Below are 20,001 nucleotides of genomic sequence, written 5' to 3'. Positions count from 1 at the left end.
GTCTTAACTAGGATAAATGTCTCTGCATTAAGATTTGCCAAATTTCAAATTTAATGGAGTAATCTGTTAATATCACCAACTAATCGGTTCTTAACAATGTGAACAACGCAATGTAACTTTACTAATTCAGCAAAAGTACATGTCCTTGGATTCTGTTTCCATAAGCCCCCATTGTTATGTCATCTTTTTAAAAATTTATTTTTAAGACTGCTCTTCCTTAATGCTTGATGGCATTTTACAGCTTGATGGCATTTTAAAGTCAATAATTAAAAAAAATAACACCCATAACTAACCTTGGGTGGTAATCATTTCACAATATATGTAAGTAACAAATCATCACATTGTAAACTTAGATTTAAACAATGTTCTTTGTCAATTATCTCTCAATAAACCTGAAGGAAAAAGTAAAAAACAGCACCTAAAAATACTGGCTTACTTCAGGGCTAGAACATAAAAATCCCACATGTAAATCCTCTGCCTACACCCTGCCCTCTCAATAATTCTCAGTCCAGTTATTAGTGAGAATTCACATTACATAAAAACAGAGCATTTATGATGGGAAGGAAAAATATGTCCCATGATCTTCCATGAGCTCAGTGAGTGAAAGTCACTCAGTCATGTCCAACTGTTTGCAACCCCATGAACTGTAGCCCACCAGGTTCCTCTGTCCATGGGATTCTCCAGGCAAGAATATTGGAGTGGGTTGCCATTTCCTTCTCCAGGGGATCTTCCATACCCAGGGAGCAAGCCTGGGTCTTCTGCTCTGCAGGCAGATTCTTTACAGTCTGAGCCACCAGGGAAGCCCTCCATGAGCTCAGGGGGATACAATAGAGTAATAGTCCCACGTACTAATGTGCAAATAATATATCTGTTTTCTCATAACTCCTTTTCCTAGGATGCTGACTTTGCCGATGTCTATCTATAAACTGTCTGAAGACTTGTGTTTGGTGAAATACTGTGTTTCCCCAAATCCCTAAGTGTGTGCTCTGCCATTTCACTGTAGGTGGTGAAGGAGTTCCTGAGATGGGCTCCCTCGTCATAGGGAGGCATTCATCTGCACCGAATAAACAGGACAAGGGTCGAGTTCATCAAAATGCACATCACCCAGTAAACCAAGAGGAGTGAAACTTAGCTTCTTAAAACTTCATATGATATTAACATTCAGGAAACATACATTATCAATATGACTGTATTCAATTGGGCAACCAGAGGGTCAAAATTTTACTACTAGGGATAAGATGGCTTACGTACATCATCCCTCTATAACTTTTGGTCACCATCCAGTTAAATAATTTGAGAACTCATAGTACCTCTCAAGCAGTTCATAGAGGAGCATATAATAAATACAGAACTCATATGCCTGAACGACAAATATTCAACTCTGATGAAAGTAAACAAAAAGAATGTCAATGGGTAATATTTTAGCAGGCTTCTCTTTTGTAAAAAGAGAGAAAGAACCGTTGAAACTAACACCAGACTTTAAAATATCAAAGTGAAAGGGAAAGTGGCTCAGTCATGTCCAACTCTTTGGGACCCCATGGACTATACCATGGAATTAGTCCATGGAATTCTCCAAGCCAGAATACTGGAGTGGGTAGCCGTTCCCTTCTCCAGAGAATATTCCCAACCCAGAGATCAAACCCAGGTCTCCCACATTGCAGGTGGATTCTTTACCAGCTGAGCCACAAGGGAAGCCCAAAAATACTGGAGTGGGTAGCCTATCCCTTCTTCAGTGGATCTTTGCAATCCAGGAATCAAACCGGGGTCTCCTGCATTGCAGGTGGATTCTTTACCAACTGAGCTATCAGGGAAGCCCTTAAAATATCAAGCTATGCAGTAAATACATTTAAAATATATTTCGTTCTCTAGCAGCATTTTTCTCTTTTGATTTGGTTCTTTTGTTTATTTGTTTTGGACAACTGCCATTGGGTTTGCTATCCTTTTCCTCAAAGGATTAAACCTCTGCACAAGCCAGTCCCTGCCGATATCACTATCTCACCCGTCTGTCCACAGCTTCACAGAGACTGAAATCTATACAGTATTGATCAATTTGGAATACGATCGAAAGGCATGCGTCTTCCACATGAAACAGTATAGACTACAGATAAGAAATGAACAAGTAGGTTGATTTCAGGAAATCTCATAAACATATGTATAAATAGAGATGACCATTGGCGCTTACACTTGCCAAACTACACATGACCTGTAGGGTAACTGTTACACTGAAGAGGTGCCCTGGATGTTAGGCTAGCTGACGTGGGTGAAAAGTACCACTCCCAGTGCTTGGCCCAATGCAGGTACTACATAAATGCTAAGTTCTCTTTCCTTACTCACAAGCCTAACAGTCCCTGTTCAACAACACAACAATTCATAAGTCCTCTTGAATCATGACCTTGCTCTGTTTTGAGCTGTTTTGCCATCTGCTGCCTTTGATTCCAGGCTGTCTGCCTTCAAGACTTTCTCCAGGTTCTGTTTCCAGTGGCCCAGGACCCCCTTGACCCCTGCGTAGATGTCTCAGCGGAATATGCTTTTCCCCACCAGCTGCCCCTCTCCTTTGTCCATTTTCCAGGCCACTGCCGGCTGCTTTCTGGGGCTGACTTTCTTTTAAGCCATTGCAAACTAATCTCAGACAGCTGCGAGCTAATGAACCCTGAGCCTTCAGGACTCTCCCCTTAGGTTAAAAGGGGGTGTGGTCAGAACAAGAGCCTAAGAAGATGTCAGATGTGTTATCCATTATTTTGACTCAACTTCTGTTCACTCTGGCTTCATTTTACAGAGCTTGTAAAATTCAGTTCACCACCAACAAAAACGAGCGCAAGGCCCTCCTATTAAACTGATGAAGAGAAGTAAACACCTTTGTTTTAGAAACTTCTTTGAAATTTGAGCATTTGATCAAAATCTGTTGATGTTTAAATGATTTTTTCTTATGAGTTAACATAGTTTATGCTGAATTTTGGTCTACACGTTTCCTTTTTTAAAAACTCAATGGAAAATCCTGTTTGGCAATCTATTTCTTGAAATATAGGACTACTATATGCATAGGCTAACCAAAAATAATTAAGTACAGAATTGGGAGTTCTAGCACCTAAAACAAGTCAGCTCTTATTAAGGAAATCAATTTATAAGCAAAAGTGAATTTTCAAAAAATACAATGCTATCCATCTCTGGTTCTGTGTTAGCACACTCCTAGTGCCTGTCGATGCTAACACAATGCCTAATGCGTTTTGTTTTGTTTTAGGAATAGATTTGTTTTTTATTGCAGAACACACGTATCAGTGCAAGGTGCTGCACATACAACAACAAATCATTTTGAGGGGGAAAGCTATTAAAAAAAAAAAAAAAAACTGTAACTGTTTTAGCTACACATTCCCAACTTGAGGCATGCTGGCAAAGGATAGTAGGTACTTGATAAATATTTGCTGAATCCATAACTGAGTGAATAAATGCATGCCAGATCTTTTCACCTTCTCTCACTCATTTTTAGTGTTTTCTGGCTAAAACAAGTCACTGCAGAATAGCTGTTAGTGTTTTGATTCTGATTTTCTAAGCAATTTCTTTATCCTTGAAACTCTTACCCCCATACTAAGGAACTGACATTTAATTAAATCTAATCAAGATTCATTTGATTCTATATCTAGCCTGCCACCCTTCTCCAAAAAATTTTTTTTTAAATTTTATTTTTTAACTTTACAATATTGTATTGGTTTAGTCATATATCAACATGAATCCGCCACAGGTATACTTGTGCTCCCCATCCTGAACCCTCAAAGTCAATGACAGTTTCAAGAAACAATCTGTGTGCTTAAGAGATCACAGAAAGGGGGTGGCTTTCGGGGGCATATACATCCAGGATAACTTGTCTTTGCAAATTTCATGTTCAGAGTTTAAGGGGCTTTGACTCAGAGAAGGAGAGTCTAGATTTTATCACAAATCTACATAAAACTAAAAGATGCCCTGTATTCTTTGTGTTTCCCAAGTCCAAGGGATGTAAGAAGAAGTGAATACAAGGATTGTCAAGCACTCCAGGCAGCTGTGGGAAGACCTAGTAAGAAAAGAAGCATCGGCTGAGTAGTTGTTCCTACTGTTAGTCTAGGGTGAGTGCTAAGTCTCTTCAGTTGTGTCCAGGTTTTTGCGACCCTATGGACTGTAGCCCACCAGGCTTCTCTGTCCATGGGATTCTCTAGGGAAGAACACTGGAGTGGGCTTCCATCTTCCCCACCCAGGGATAGAACCTGGGTCTCCTGCTTTGCTGGCAGATTCTTTACCGTCTGAGCCACCAGGGAAGCCTTAGTGTGGCGGTTGGCAAACTTTTTATGTCAAAAATCAGGTGGCATGTTTTGTCTCTATGGAGCATGGTGTCTCCGCTGGAACTATAGAAATTCTGCTGTATTGTCAGTGAGCAGCCACAGACTATAGGTAAACAAATGGACGTAGAGTGCAATAAAACTTTATTTGCAAAATAGGCAGGAAGCAGGATGTGGCTGTGAAGCAGGATGTGGCTCACAGGCCAGAGGTTTACTGAGCCTTGCTCTGGTCAACTCAGCACTTCTTTAACTTTTTAGAAGGTCTGAGAGCATAAAGCATCTCAGCTTAAGATGGGTTTGCTGGCAGCATCTAGACGCAGTGCAGAGAACTGGAAAATATTTTTCAAAATTGCATTTCCAATTCAAGTGTACGTGGAGGAGACAAAACAGAAGTAAACAGAACATACACTAGCATAGCAAAATATGAGGATATTGTTAGATTATGTCATATGATCATGAATGTTTTGCCAGGACTCAAAGGAGGTAAGCTGACACACAGTTACTTTCTAACTTTGTGATTTAAAAATAGTTTGCTCTATAATTCATTCATTCATTTAACTGATGACTATATATCTGGTAAAAGTGATAATTATAATCATAGTTAAATTCTATTGAGAACTCATTAGGCATGAGAATGAGAATAATTTAATCTTCCTACTACCCTCTGAGATATATATATATATATATATGATACTTATACTGATTTTTAAGAAGGATTTCCTGGTGGCCCAGTGGCTATGATTCCGTGCTCCCAATGCAGGGGGCCCACATTCAATTCCTGGTCAGGGAACAAGACCCCAAAAGCTGCAACTACAGATTCCACAGGCCTGCTGCAACTAAGACCTGGTACTGCCAAATAAATAAGACAAAATAAATAAATATTAAAGAAAAACGCACAGAGAGGTAAGTAAATGTCCTATGTCACCCACTAAGGAGATGCAGACTCCAACTTGAAACAGAGTCCTTCCCTTATCTGGACTTGAACGCTCATAGAATCCTCAAAAAATGCATAAGAAGTGAAAGCATTGCACCAAGAAAAAAAAAACAAAAGGTATCACACTTAATCTGCATCACTATATGCTTTATTTAACAAAAGCTACAGTAAAAATATAACTCTTAAGATCGCATTTTCTATGATCAGATCTTATCCCCTGTCCCCCTATTCTTCTCCCTGGCAAACATATTTTTGTTTCAACAGTGGCAGCCAACATTTATAGGCATTTATAACTTATTTTAGTATATTTAAGTTCATTTAGTATATTTATCTGAGTATCTTTAGTATGCTTTAGCATCTTTAGTACATTTTGCTCTTATGATTCCTGCATCCCAAGCCCTAAGGGTTTTGGAGCTAAGGGGTTGAGGAGAAAAAGGGAATGAGCAGGAAGGGAGGATTTGTCTCCAAGTCCAGGGCCCACTAAGTGGGGATGCATTTTCCTTCCCACAGTCCAGGGTGGCTCAGGCTAGCGACAAGTCTTCAAGGGCCAGAGAGCTTTCTCCTGGAGGAGGATACCTTAGCCCCACCTGCCTGGCACCGTTTTAATAAGCAGGGCTCCTGCTATTAAATCTTGCAGCCCCAGGAGAGGTGAGAGTCAGCCCTTTCCTGGCCCATTGGTCTTGAGGGAAGAGCAGTGTTAGGGCTTTCCTAGGTACATGGTTCTTTTCTGCGCCAACTGATTAGCTGGTGGAATTAACTGAATTGCGGAGAGAGTCAAGGGAATGATGCTCCATGGCTGCCATCACCAGCAGGGAACATCTCCTTGACTGTTGACACAAGGCTCCTCTCACGGTCTGTTCATTTCTGCTTTACAGGGATATGTAGTTTCACGTGGAAGTAACTTCATTTCAATGAACCTGTACTTAAAGGCTAGAACCATATTTGCATCATATTTCCATTTTCAATCACAAAGTTTCCATGGAATGTTGGTTGAAAAAGGCAATGTGTCTAATACAAAATTGTGAATGTGATCGACCCGTCTTCAAAGGCTATGATGAGCTTACGGAGAGTTAGACAGGGCATCACAGGAAGAGGAAGCTTTGCTTTCGCTGGAGGCGCTTAGGATCTCATGAGCTAGCTAATTGGGAAGACAAGAGTCACACACACACACACACACACACACCCTAGTGAGAAACAGTTCAAAGTAAGCACTGACTTCATGCACAAACCTTTGGGTCACAGTTTAGACAGAAGGGAGAGGAATGCTGCTGGGGCAGCAGAGAAGTTACTGGAAAGGAGGGCAGGAGGGTGACTCTTAGACTGACAGGACCCTAGGAAGGAGGCATTCCAAGGAGAGTGGAATGAAGAATTCAAAGAAAAGAGAATGAACTGCTGGTGTTCAGAAGAGTACAGGATACAATACGGCCTATGCTATTTTTTTTTTAACTTTTGTAACTATGCATATCAGAAAGGAATACCTTATAATTTTAAAAATTTACTCTTGCACAATAAAGGCAGAACTATTATGTTAAAACTGTGCATACCCTTTGACCCAGAAATTGTTTCAGGAATCTGTTTTAAGAATACTAACATATGCACAAAACATGTGTGTGTGTTTGTGCATAACTGTGTGTGTATTCAGCACAGACTTACTGTAGTGAAACACTGAAAATCACTTAGATGTCTACTGGTAGGAAAATGGTTGAAAGCATTTTATTAAATATCATGAAACATGAAGATGAAAGAGGAAAAAAGACAGGAAAGAGAGGAAGGAAGGGAATTACATATAGAAGAATTTATTGCTTTTGTTAAATCTCATGCTTTTTTCAGCATTATTTTTATAATCTACAAATACTTAAAATGTATCTATAAACATGCCAATTTCTTGGAAACCACTAGATATTTCCGATGGGTACTGTTTTGTATTAGTATGTATAATATGAACAAAATCATCATTTCAATGCTCCCAGAAATTCACTTTCAAAATTCCTTCTTTCATTGTCCAATGAAAAATAACGTAAGCAGCGGCCTTTCCTAATACATTAAACAAGAACTTATCTGAACACCTATCTTCTAGATACTAGAAGATGTATCTATATATCTTCCAAAAAAAATTATTGGAGTATATTTACTTCACAATGCTATGCCAGTTTATGCTGTACATCAAAGTGAATCACCTATACATATACATATATCCCCTCTTTTTTGGATTTCCTTCCCATTTAGGTCACCATGGAGCACTGAGTAGGTTCCCTGCGCTGCACAGTAGGTTCTCATTAGTTATCTATTCTGTACATAGAGTCAATAGTGTATATTACTACATTTCAATCAAATCTCCCAATTCATCCATTTCCCCACTCAGTGTCTGTATGTTTGTTCTCCATGTCTGTCTCTCTATTTTTTCCTTTGTAAATAGGTTCCTCTGTACCAATCATGGCTGCAATTCTATCTTTGAACCCCCTTTCTTACTAATATCCTGAATAGTACCTGCATATCTAATTTGAGCTTAAATGAGCCTGTAACCCTATCAGCATCTAATGATACCCTAAGACCTTGTTCCCTTAGAAAACATCAAGCACACAATGTACGTTTTTGTAACCTGAGGGCACTTACCATGCCTGAACCCAGGGATAGCCCTGGTATCTGACCAAAGACTCTCAGAACTATTCCTCTATTGAAGCTTCTTGACTTTATCCTCTATTTAACAAAAATATGTCAAGTTTTCCTTATCCCATAATAAAGGAATACCTTCAGGGAGCAAGTACAGAACTATCACAGATCAAAGTAAACATTTTCGGTTGAATTCCATACCCTAATTTTCTCTTCTACATGTGTTTTCATAAAAACCAATAAGTAATTCCAGTAGTACCGCTAAACATAAAGATTAATGCAGGGCAAACAACCCTTTGGTGCTTTTTCACAAACTATTATAAATCTCAATTGCATATTTTATAGATTAATCTTTACTGTGTCTTTTCTGCAGCTGTGATAAAAATGCACATTCTGTAATAAATCATAGTTATAGATACATTATAATTTCTATTTTCTATTCATTTGTAAAGTTTTCATCTAATATCACATAGGGCCACATGAAATGTGGTTTAACAACATTTAAATCTGATGAATCAATTTTTAGCAGCAGCATTAAAAAAGTTCAATTTACATTCTATTATGATCTGAATAAAAGTAATCTCCCTTCACTACATTTTATGACCCTATTTAACATCAGATGTAATAAGAGACAAATTATAAAAATAAGAGCTGGCCAGTAGAGAAAAACATAGGAAGGAATTTTAAAGTAAAGCAAATTCTGAATTAAAACTGGAATACTGGACTGTGTAGGTGGGTTCAATTCACTGTCAATCCTCTTGCAGCACAATATGGCGTAGTTCCAGGCACAGACCCCTACCAGGGATGAAAATAACCACTGATGTTGTTTCTCATCAATTCTGAATAAAATTGATTTATGACTCACATTAAGAGCTAAGTCTGTATCTCATAGCCAATGCTACCCAAAGTCAAATGAGGAAGAAAATGCCACAAAAGTTAGTAACAGCTAAAATATATCTCCCCTTGGAGAAAATCACCAATCCCAATTTTCAATGAATGGCCGTAATAGCTTTCTTCAGAAGTGACTTAGGGGCATCTGTATGAGAATCTGGTAGGCTGCAGTTCACTCTCATTGCTTCATTTTCTTGAAAGGCTCAATTAATTTATCATTGCCAGAAAAAAAATTTACAAAGATTATAAATCATTACTTTAATTCTTTATTCGAATCCAAGACTCACATTTGACTTCTGTGATGCTAGTGATCTGTGGTTTTTCTACCTAATATTTTAAGGAGGGCTTTTTTATTTGAGGAAAATCTTTACGGCTTTATTTTTTTTTATGAAGAGGATGAATAAATTAAACATTCTTTATGTCATATCTCTAATAAAGAAATTAACTAATATGCATTTTCAAAATCAAGTTAAATAAAACTGTTGGTTAATTTGTGGTATTTAGAAAACAAACTTAATAGCTGCAAAATAACTGAGTCATGGATATGAAACGTACAGCGTGGGGAATATAGTCCATGTGCTAAGTTGCTCGGTCGTGTCGACTCTTTGCGACCCCATGGGCTGTAGCCCACCAGCTCCTCTGTCCATGGGATTCTCTAGGCAGGAATATTGGAGTGGGTTGCCATGCCCTCCTCTAGAGGATCTTCCCAGCCCTGGGATTGAACTTAGGTCTCCCACATCGCAGGCAGATTCTTTACCATCTGAGCCACCAGGGAAGCCCAATAGTCAATAACTATGTGATATCTTTGTATGGTGACAAACCATACCCCCTGGTAACCATAAACTCTCTAGGTCTGTAAGTCTATTTCTGTTTTGTAAGTTCATTTGTAGCATTTTTTTTTTTTTAGATTCTGCATAGGATATTTGCCTTTCTCTTCTGACTCACTTCACTTGGTATATAATCTCTAGGCATATTCTTCTTTTGCTTAGATTTGTACACACAGTGAACACAGATCAGGAACCAAGTCCCTTACAAGAGGCTGGATTCAAAGGCAGAGACCAGCCCCGAGAGGCCCTCAGTTTGCAGTGGACATTATCCTTCTTCAGAGTCACCCCTCTGTCCTCAAGACTTCAGGATGAGAGAAGGCAGGATGTCTGGTGGATTATTACGGTGTAGGACACACCTCCTTTTCCATCACCATGAGACTCTACAATGGACCAGCTGTCCTGACAAGCCACAGGGAACCCCGGTCACTCGTGGCCAACCTCAGAGATAAGGCAGCCGGAAAACACAGGCTTTGACCTTGGCTCACGGGGCACCAGGGCCTGGCTCCCAACTGTGGCCTGTGTGTGACTCTGGAGAAATCAATTCTTTCTCATCTCATTCTTGTCACTTATCAATTGGAGATAATGACAGCCTATGGGTTTATTTTGAGAATGAAAAACACAACGGATGGAAAAACCTTTCACCCCATGCCAGATACATAATAAGCAATCAATAAATGGTAGCAGTAGTTGTCAAAGGTAATGACAGTAATTATAATAATGAAGACTGTCTGGTGGACAATTAGACGCCATAAGAACATGGAGTTTGTTATTTCCTGGCTTTATCTTTGTATACAAAGAGTAAGAAAAATAGTCCACTATATATACAGTCCATGTAGCATTAAAAGCATGTATAATTTAAACGCCTTTTCTATTAGCTATTTTCCAAATGCCTTGTTTATAGGTTGACCTCACTTATGGGCTTCCTTTATAAATTGTTAGAATCATGGTTTCATTCATTCTGAATTTTTAAAAATTGAACTTTTCTCTTTTGTTCTCATGAGTCTAAGACGAATAACCAAAAAATGCCTGAGAGCTACTTATTTCCTAAGTGACCTCCTAGGGTGAATTTTTATCATTAAGTGACATTCATTGTTCCATCAAAGGAAAGGTGTTTTGTTTTGTTTTTTACCTGGCTTGCACAATGAACTGAGAGTTAAACACCACCGGCTGAATAGCTTTGTATTCATCTCCTGTACCCACTTTCTTACTTTCTTTTGAACGATTATGACAAGTAAATTGCCGGTTTCATGGCTTTGGCTGTGATTTCCTTCCCACATGCTATGGATCTGTTGTTGGTTTTTGCTCTAACTGGTTTACCGCATCTATAAATGGAGATGTCCTCTCCACCAGCACCTTACTGAAGGTAAATGATGCTAAGCTCCTACCACAAAATTAAAAATACAACTAAGCTTTACAAGATACTTTTTGAGTTTCCTTCTGAATGAAACACTGGTCTCTGAAGTGTAGAAAGGTCTGGGGGAGACTAACTTATAAGGCGAGTCTGTGAATCATGACAAGGGAGCTGGCCTTGCCCGGCGTGGAATTCTCTGGAACTCTTACGCTCTAGCTCTGAGGCTCTGTCTCAGCACCTGGAAACTGTGTCAGTGAACCACAGGGCTGCCTCCTCTCTTTCCAACTCAAAACTCCTCTAATTTCACGTTCAGTGCTATTATGGAAAATTGCACTGTCTTGGGTTGTATGCCCTGCATGTTGATGAGAGTGAGGAAGGGCGAAGTTGAAAGGCGGGTAAGTACTCAGCAAATGGAAGTAGACACATTTTCTAAATAGACTAAATGGATGTGACCGATCCGTTTCACCTCTATAGTGTGGTGGTGTTTGGGTGTGTTCTGTTCCCAGACTTCTACACTGTGTGCCTACACCCACTTCTGCACACACTGACTTCAATCATGGAATCTGAGCGTCTGCTAAATAGATTTTGTGATCTTCAAATAAGTCCTTTCAATAACGTCTGCTCCTGGACTGTGGGGGCACTGGATGTCTCAGATGCAGAGGCTAACGTCTTAGACAGGATGTGTGTTGGAGTCCTTAAGAATGAGCCGCAGGAAAGGTCCCTTGAACCAATGATGCAGCAGTCTGTAAATGAAGAGCAGGATGGAGGAGCAGCTAGCGTGTCAGCCACCATCGACGCGGTGATTTAGGGGAGGAGAGATAACAAGCGTCTGTGTGTGGGAGGTGGGGCCGGAAGCAGTGGGGCCATGGCTTCTGCTCAGGGCCCTTACCCCAGTGGGGACTCTGCTTAGTGCTGTGGAAGGCGCACCTGCTGAAAGGCTGCTGAAGACATGGGTGGCTGGAATCCGGGGCCACAAGTTCAAATGCATAGGTTAAATAAAACTCTATGTGTGAGGCTTACTGAAACTGAAAAGTCAATGGCACAGGTGAAAGAAAATTCTAAAGAGACAGTTAAGCCCAAGTGAGGACACTTTTGAGAGTGGTAAGAGAGGGAAAATTGATTAATGAAGACTAAGCACCACCAGGCTTCCCTCATAGCTCAGTCGGTAAAGACTCTGCCTGCAATGCAGGAGACCCAGGTTCGATTCTTGAGTTGGGAAGATCCCCTGGAAAAGGGATAGGCTACCCACTCCAGTGTTCTTGCCTGGAAAAGTTGGACACGACTTAGCGACTAAACCACCGCCACCAGGCACCACCAGAATGTAAACTGGCGCAGCCGCTATGGAGAACAGCACGGAGACTCCTCAAAAACTAAAAACAGAGTCGCCATATGACCCAGCAATCCTACTCCTGGACATATATTCAGAGAAAACCCTAATTTGAAAAGATACGGGCACCCTAATGTTCACTGCAGCGTTATTTACAATAGCCAAGACATGGAAGCAACCTAACTGTCCATCAACAGATGAACAGACAAAGAAGATGTGGTGTGTATATACATACAAACACAATGGAATATTACTTGGCCATAAAAAAGAATGAAGTAGCGCTATTTGCAGCAGCACGGATGGGCCTAGAGATTATCATACTAAGTGAAGTGAGGCAGAGAGAGACAAATACTGTATGGTCTCACTTATGTAGACTCTAAACTATGACACAAATGAGCCTATCTACAAAACAGAAACAGACTCACAGACATAGAGAACAGACTCGCAGTTGTCAAGGGGGAGGGGGCGTGGGGGAGGGATGGACTGGGAGTTTGGGGTTAGCAGATGCCAACTATTATACACAGAATGGATAAACAACAAGGTCCCACTGTAGAGCACAGAGACCTCTATTCAGTGTCCTGGGCTAAACCATAATGGAAGAGAATTTTGAAAAGAGTGTGTGTGTGTGTGTGTGTGTATATGTATGCACATATGACTGAGTCATTTTGCTGTACAACATAGATTAGCACAACATTGCAAATCAACTATACTCCAACAAAGTAAATTAAAATAAAAAGACTACTCCCTACCAAATATTGGCCCTCTGCACACCAATTAGAAATGAAGTGAAATTTGAGATATTAGTTAATAGGGGCATAATACAAGGTTAAGGAGACCTTGTCCATGTACACGCTACTTCCCTCTTTTGTTGTAAAATCCTGAACAAGCTGAGGGGAAAACTGGTGCAGAGAAAAGGGAATAACATCAGACACCGAGGTGCTAATCTGAAAGCATCGACATCTCACCCTTCTTTGTTAAACTGGTTACTTATTCTTAAGTAACAGTGATACATTCTTATTTTGCCACCATACCTCTAATTTCTAGCTCTTCATGTGTCTTCATGGTGCCAGATACTATCCTAAGTATAGCTTGCTAGCCACTTCTCACAACAACCCTATAAGTCATGTCAATCACTCACCCATTTCACGAATGAGGAAATGGAAGCAAGAGAGGTTGATTCCTGTCCAAAGGTCACCATACTACTATATACAACATCCACAACCCAAACCCCAAAGCCACTGAGTTCTGAATTTTTTTCTAAAGTCATTTTAACTTCGCAGTGCATTTTCAAGGCGAGTATCCACCTGCCTCCATTACTGGATTCACATATTGTAATAAAATGATACTTGCTTTTCACTGCTATGTATAAATATCCACACCATCGCCCCACCGCCCCCACCAGTCTTGTCCTCTCTTCTACACAATCACAGTTGGCAACATTTACACCACAGTCTGTAAATGCTGCAGTTGTATTGACGCCGCTCTTATAAAATAGATACTAGAGACCTGGCCCATGAGCAGTTGTTCTTGATTGGCTCAATGACTTCAAGAAGACCTCTTCAAAAATAATCACTAAGAGTTTGACACATTATTTCCCTAAGAACTCTGTAAGCATTGTGACATTATATTCGAGAGCTGAACAGTGACATGAAGTTTCAGGATCCTCTCAAGGTCCCCCTTAGAGCTGACTTGACCTTTTTTTTTTTTTCCTGGATACCCAAAGGATGCTTTCTTTAGCATCTTCACCAAGACAGGTCTCAGCACCAATTGTTCTATGTCAATTTACTGAATCAAACTGTACCCTTTTAATGTATACATCTGTCTTTTTCTGCAATTCTTTTGAGATAGATATATACATCTTGTGTATTTTTTTTTTTCAGTTTAAAATGCACTGAGAGGTACATTTTTATGGAAATGGTCCTGATTCGTTTTGATTATCTCTCATCTTTGACCGTGACTTTGAGAGCACTAGGCATTTGTCTTGTTTCATGCAGAGAAGCGTGAGGGAATGCTGTGGGGTAGAAACGAAGATCTGCACAGGTTGGTGGGTATGTGAGTATCAGTCTTGCTTCAGTCCAGTGGTTCATACTCTGCATGCGGACTTGAATCACCTAGAGAACTTTTTAGATTAATCTGTGCCTTCAATCACTGTAGGGTTTTGATTGAATTGGCCTCAGGATGATGCTTGGGAATCAAGTTTTAAAAGGCCTTCTGGTCATCCTGGGCTTTCCTGGTGGCTCAGTGGTAAAGAATCCGCCAGCAATGAAGGAGACATGGGTTTGATCCCTGGGTCAGAAAGATCCCCTGCAGGAGGTCATGGCAACCCACTCCAGTATTCCTGCCTGGAGAATCCCACAGACAGAAGAGCTTGACAGGCTACAGTCCATGGGGTTGCAAAAGAGTTGGACACGACTAAGGATTAAACAACAACAAAGGTAGAGCCGGATTTGCAAATCTGGAGTCTTTCCCTTGTTCTATTCAATGCAGATCAGCCATGTCAGGGAACTTACAACTGACTGTCCTCTCTCTCTCCCCCAGAGTTCTGCAGAACAAGGACCTCTTGATGTCACATGGAATACCAGAAAATTCCTACCGTCAGCCACACACTGATGTCCTGACCCAAAGACAGGACTCTTCTGCTCCTCTGGGAATTTTATTTTGTTTTATTCTATTGCTATTTTCTATAATTTAATTTTTATTGTTGAATTTTTAAACTGAATGTACAGTGAACGGTGGTTGTTTAGACCATCCATAACCTGCTGGCTCTGAGATTCGCAGTATCCAGAGTCCTTCCAGGAAGTTTCCTGTTGGACCCTGGTCCTCTCGGGTTGGGATTCACAGTTCCAGGTTTTTCTGAGTCCTTAAATATGGAAATTGCATTTCTGTTTCTCAGGCTCCTTAATGCTTGGATGATTTTAGAGACAAAAAGGTGTCTTTACTCTGCAGTCTTACAGTCTTACAGTAGGGGCTCTTTGTAATTTTTTTCTACTTAATGACTCTGGCTTTGAATATATTTTAAAAATTGAGTTTTTCAACATCAGCATTAAATTTTCATAAGACATAATGCTACTTACAAATAAAATTTTATACATGATTGAAATACAGTGTATTGCATGATAATTTGGATTAGTAAGAAAAGGAAACATGTTCCTTTTAAATTAATCATGATTACTTACCTATAGAGTAAACTGGCCAAATTGAAATGCACAATTAGGCACCTAATTGCATTTTAAATTTGGCTGCATGCAGAAAGAGAAGATCACATGTGCCTAATAAAATTAATTTCCTCATTTTTGGATGAAACATTATCTTTTTGTTTCCATAAGAACTTGCCGAATAATCTAAAATACTAGTTTGTGTATCTACATAGGTACATCCTATCAGGAAGTAGTTATCAATTTCAATCTAAACTATAGTGACCATGTTAAAATTTTTTTATCATAGTTCAAAGTCAATATTTCATTATCTAACCATTAGTTTTACAATAACGCGGAATTCAATCATCATTTGAGAAAAAGAAGCAAAGAGACCAAATTAAGCTTGTATAGAAACGGAAGTCATGAGAAAGAACAAACACTGCCAACAAAAGCAGATGCAATCAGGGAAGAGAACAAGAAAACAACTTAATTCTCTATTACGGCTCCATATCCTAACACAAATATGACGGATCACCAGTGAATTCAAGAGAACACATACTTTGTTCAGTCCCTTGGTAAATATTCATAAAGGGTTCCCTATGAGGCAGACATTGGTCTAGGCCCTGGAGGCATGAAGATGAAAAGACGTGCTTCCTGTTTTCCAGCAACTTAAATCCTTGGGAGATAAACATGCAAATAAACAGTTGAGCTACAGTAAGACTCCTGCCTCAGTGGGGGCCTATCCAGCGGATGTTGGCAATTTGATCTCTGGTTCCTCTGCCTTTTCTAAAACCAGCTTGAACATCAGGAAGTTCACAGTTCACATATTGCTGAGCCTGGCTTGGAGAATTTTGAGCATTACTTTACTAGAGTGTGAGATGAGTGCAACTGTGTGGTAGTTCGAGCATTCTTTGCATTGCCTTTCTTTGGGATTGGAATGAAAACTGACCTTTTCCAGTCCTGTGGCCACTGCTGAGTTTTCCAAATTAGCTGGCATATTGAGTGCAGCACTTTCACAGCATCATCTTTTAGGATCTGAAATAGCTCAACTGGAATTCTATCACCTCCACTAGCTTTCTTCATAGTGATGCTTTCTAAGTAAGACCCACTTGACTTCACATTCCAGGATGCCTGGCTCTAGGTGAGTGATCACACCATTGTGATTATCTGGGTCGTGAAGATCTTTTTTGTACAGTTCTTCTGTGTATTCTTGCCACCTCTTCTTAATATCTTCTGCTTCTGTTAGGTCCATACAATTTCTGTCCTTTATCGAGCCCATCTTTGCATGAAATGTTCCTTGGTATCTCTAATTTTCTTGAAGAGATCTTTAGTCTTTCCCATTCTGTTGTTTTCCTCTATTTTATAAAAGGCAGAGGAACCAGAGATCAAATTGCCAACATCTGCTGGATCATTGAAAAAGCAAGAGTTCCAGAAAAACTGCTTTATTGACTATTGACTATTGCTATTTCTGCTTTATTGACTATGAAAAAGCCTTTGTGTGGATCACAATAAACTGTGGGAAATTCATAAAGATATGGGAATACCAGACCATCTGACCTGTCTCTTGAGAAACCTGTATGCAGGTCAGGAAGCAACAGTTAGAACTGGACATGGAACAACAGACTTGTTCCAAATAGGAAAAGGAGTACGTCAAGGCTGTATATTGTCACCCTGCTTATTTAACTTATATGCAGAATACATCATGAGAAATGCTGGGCTGGAAGAAGCACAAGCTGGAATCAAGGTTGCCGGGAGAAATATCAATAACCTCAGATATGCAGATTACACCACCCTTATGGCAGAAAGTGAAGAGGAACTCAAAAGCCTCTTGATGAAAGTGAAGGTGGAGAGTGAAAAAGTTGGCTTAAAGCTCAACATTCAGAAAATGAAGATCATGGCATCCGGTCCCATCACTTCGTGGGAAATAGATGGGGAAACAGCGGAAACAGTGTCAGACTTATTTTTGGGGCTCCAAAATCACTGCAGATGGTGATTGCAGCCATGAAATTAAAAGATGCTTACTCCTTGGAAGGAAAGTTATGACCGAGCTAGATAGCATATTCAAAAGCAGAGACATTATTTTGGCAACAAAGGTCTGTCTAGTCAAGGCTATGGTTTTTCCAGTGGTCATGTATGGATGTGAGAGTTGGACTGTGAAGAAAGCTGAGCACTGAAGAATTGATGCTTTTGAACTGTGGTGTTGGAGAAGACTCTTGAGAGTCCCTTGGACAGCAAGGAGATCCAACCAGTCCATCCTAAGGGAGACCAGTCCTGGGTGTTCATTGGAAGGAATGATGCTAAAGCTGAAATTCCAATACTTTGGTGACCTCATGCGAAGAGTTGACTCATTGGAAAAGACCCTAATGCTGGGAAGGATTAGGGGCAGGAGAAGAAGGTGACGACAGAGGATGAGATGGCTGGATGGCATCACCGACTCGATGGACATGAGTTTGAGTGAACTCCGGGAGTTGGTGATGGACAGGGAGGCCTGGCATACTACGATTCATGCGGTCGCAAAGAGTCGGACACAACTGAGCGACTAAACTGAACTGAACTGATTACCCCCAAGGGTGATTCCTTCCTAGAAATGAACTTCTTAAGCCCACACACTTTAGAAGTAGACTTTCTGGTTCAAAGAGGTATTGTTCCTCTATATTAGTTGAAGCCCTGTAAGTAACAGTGAAGAAAGATGGATCTAGTTGAATATAATGCAGCAATTGGAGTGTAAACACAACTGCCGCATTTAAAATGATCAGGGTGAGATTTGATTTAGCAACATAATTTTAAAGGCTTGGAGGTTTCCACTGCCTCCTTGGGTTCCACTGCCCTTCAAGGGCAGCCTAACCTTGAATGCTGGCTGCTCTCCACTCCAGACATGGGCAAACTCAGCCCCTAAAAGAAAGAGCAACAGGATCTAACCAGTCATGCATTCCAGTCCTGCCCCAGTTGTTAGGACTTCTGGAGCTTGCTCAGAGCAGCTTACTAAATCTGTATATCTCATCTCCCAAACCACACCTGTGGTTTCCCACTCATGCCTGAAAGTCACTGGCATAATCCATAAAAGTGTTTGCACTTCTGAGACAGGGGAAAGGATGTAAGATCAGTTCTAAAACCAGATAAGAGAGGACAGAAAATTAGAATGTTTCACATCTATTGCCTTCTAAATTTTTGTGAATTAGAAAACTGTATCATTGGCCAAATGAAGAGTATCCATCTAACCATTATGCTGGAAATTTACTATGCAGCTGTACTAAAATATAAGAATAAAAATTTATGTGCTGTTTGCAAAATTCACCCTTTAGAAATATCAACTATTTGGTTTTTTCAGCACAAGTTCAAGTATTACATTCTCTCCAAAGGCTGAAGCCTTGTGGGTTAATTCATATGTCTGGAAGGTATGCCTCAATCAATGCAAGAGCTTCACATGTCCTTTCTGAAATTCAAACAGTTATCCCAGAGTTCATTATGCCATCCTGCATAACACTATGTAGGAGCTGTGATGACTGAAGCCATAGGGTAGGAATTGGACTCATCAGGCACTGTTCCTGATGGGTGAAGGTGGACAGGCTGTGTTTGAAGCAGTTACCCTCCAGGGTGGACAGAGATGCTGTTCTCTTTTGGGGCGATGCAATCCCCATTGTACAGCTGGTCCATTGGGAAATGAAACCACACCACAGGACAGATTAAAAATACCTAGATTTGGCTTCCAAAAGAGTGCAACCACCACCCTGTTACACACCAAAAGATTTTCCTCTTATGTCCTGGGTAAAAGTGTCCAGAACATTTTTAAGTGTACCTGGGCCTTGAAACTTTAAAATAAAAGTAATTCATTTTCAAATGACTCCAACAGTTGTGCCATGGACTGAATGTCTGAGTCTACTCAGCCCCTGCCATTCATATACTGAAGCCCTAATTCCCAATGTGATGGTATTAGGAGGTGGGGACTCCAGAGGGTGATGTGGTTTAGACCAGGTCATGAGGGGTGGGGTTCCCATGATGGGATTAGTGCCCTTCTAAGAAGAGAGCAGAGGACTTTCTCTCCCTCTCTCTCCCCCCATCTCTTTTTCTGCCCCCACTCAATCCCTCACATAAGGACACAGAGAGAAGCCTGCAAGCCAAGGAGAGGGGCCTCATCAAAGCTGACCGTGCTGCACCCTGCCCCAGACTTACAGCCTTCACACTGGGGAGAAGTACATTTCTGTCGTCTATGCCACCCAGTCTATGATATTTTGCTGTGGTTGCCTAAACCGACTAGGACAAATTTTCAGAGCATAACATATGTGTTTAGAATTCCATGGTTTTTTGTTTCAATAATGAAATATGCACAACATGCATGGAATTGTAACAAATGCAATGATACCAACTGAATGCCAGATGCCAAGTCTACGTGTGATGGCACATTTCAGGACTTAACAGGACAAGCCACGAATAAATGTACACATTTGAGCACATTGTATTCGCATGCAAGCATTCCTCATATTTCTATTACATAGCTGATGCACATTCACTAAGTACTTCATTAGCTGTCTTCTGTTCCCAGAATTACTTTTCAGCTGTCACATACCTATCAATGTCTGCTGCTGCTAAGTCGCTTCAGTCGTGTCTGACTCTGTGCGACCC

The 20,001-nt window shown here is 40.4% G+C and overlaps 1 protein-coding gene across 1 annotated transcript in view; it reads right to left on the bottom strand.

Moving 5' to 3' along the window:
- Window positions 1–20,001, bottom strand: part of NALCN (sodium leak channel, non-selective) — a 286,838-nt gene that overhangs the window by 243,113 nt on the left and 23,724 nt on the right. The gene's annotated exons all lie outside the window — the stretch shown is intronic.

This window comes from Bos mutus, chromosome 12 (genome assembly GCF_027580195.1).
Source record: "Bos mutus isolate GX-2022 chromosome 12, NWIPB_WYAK_1.1, whole genome shotgun sequence".
NCBI classification, from domain to species: Eukaryota; Metazoa; Chordata; class Mammalia; order Artiodactyla; family Bovidae; genus Bos; species Bos mutus.
The sequence above is the reverse complement of the archived record's forward strand: the minus strand, read 5'-3'. Positions and strand labels throughout refer to the sequence as shown.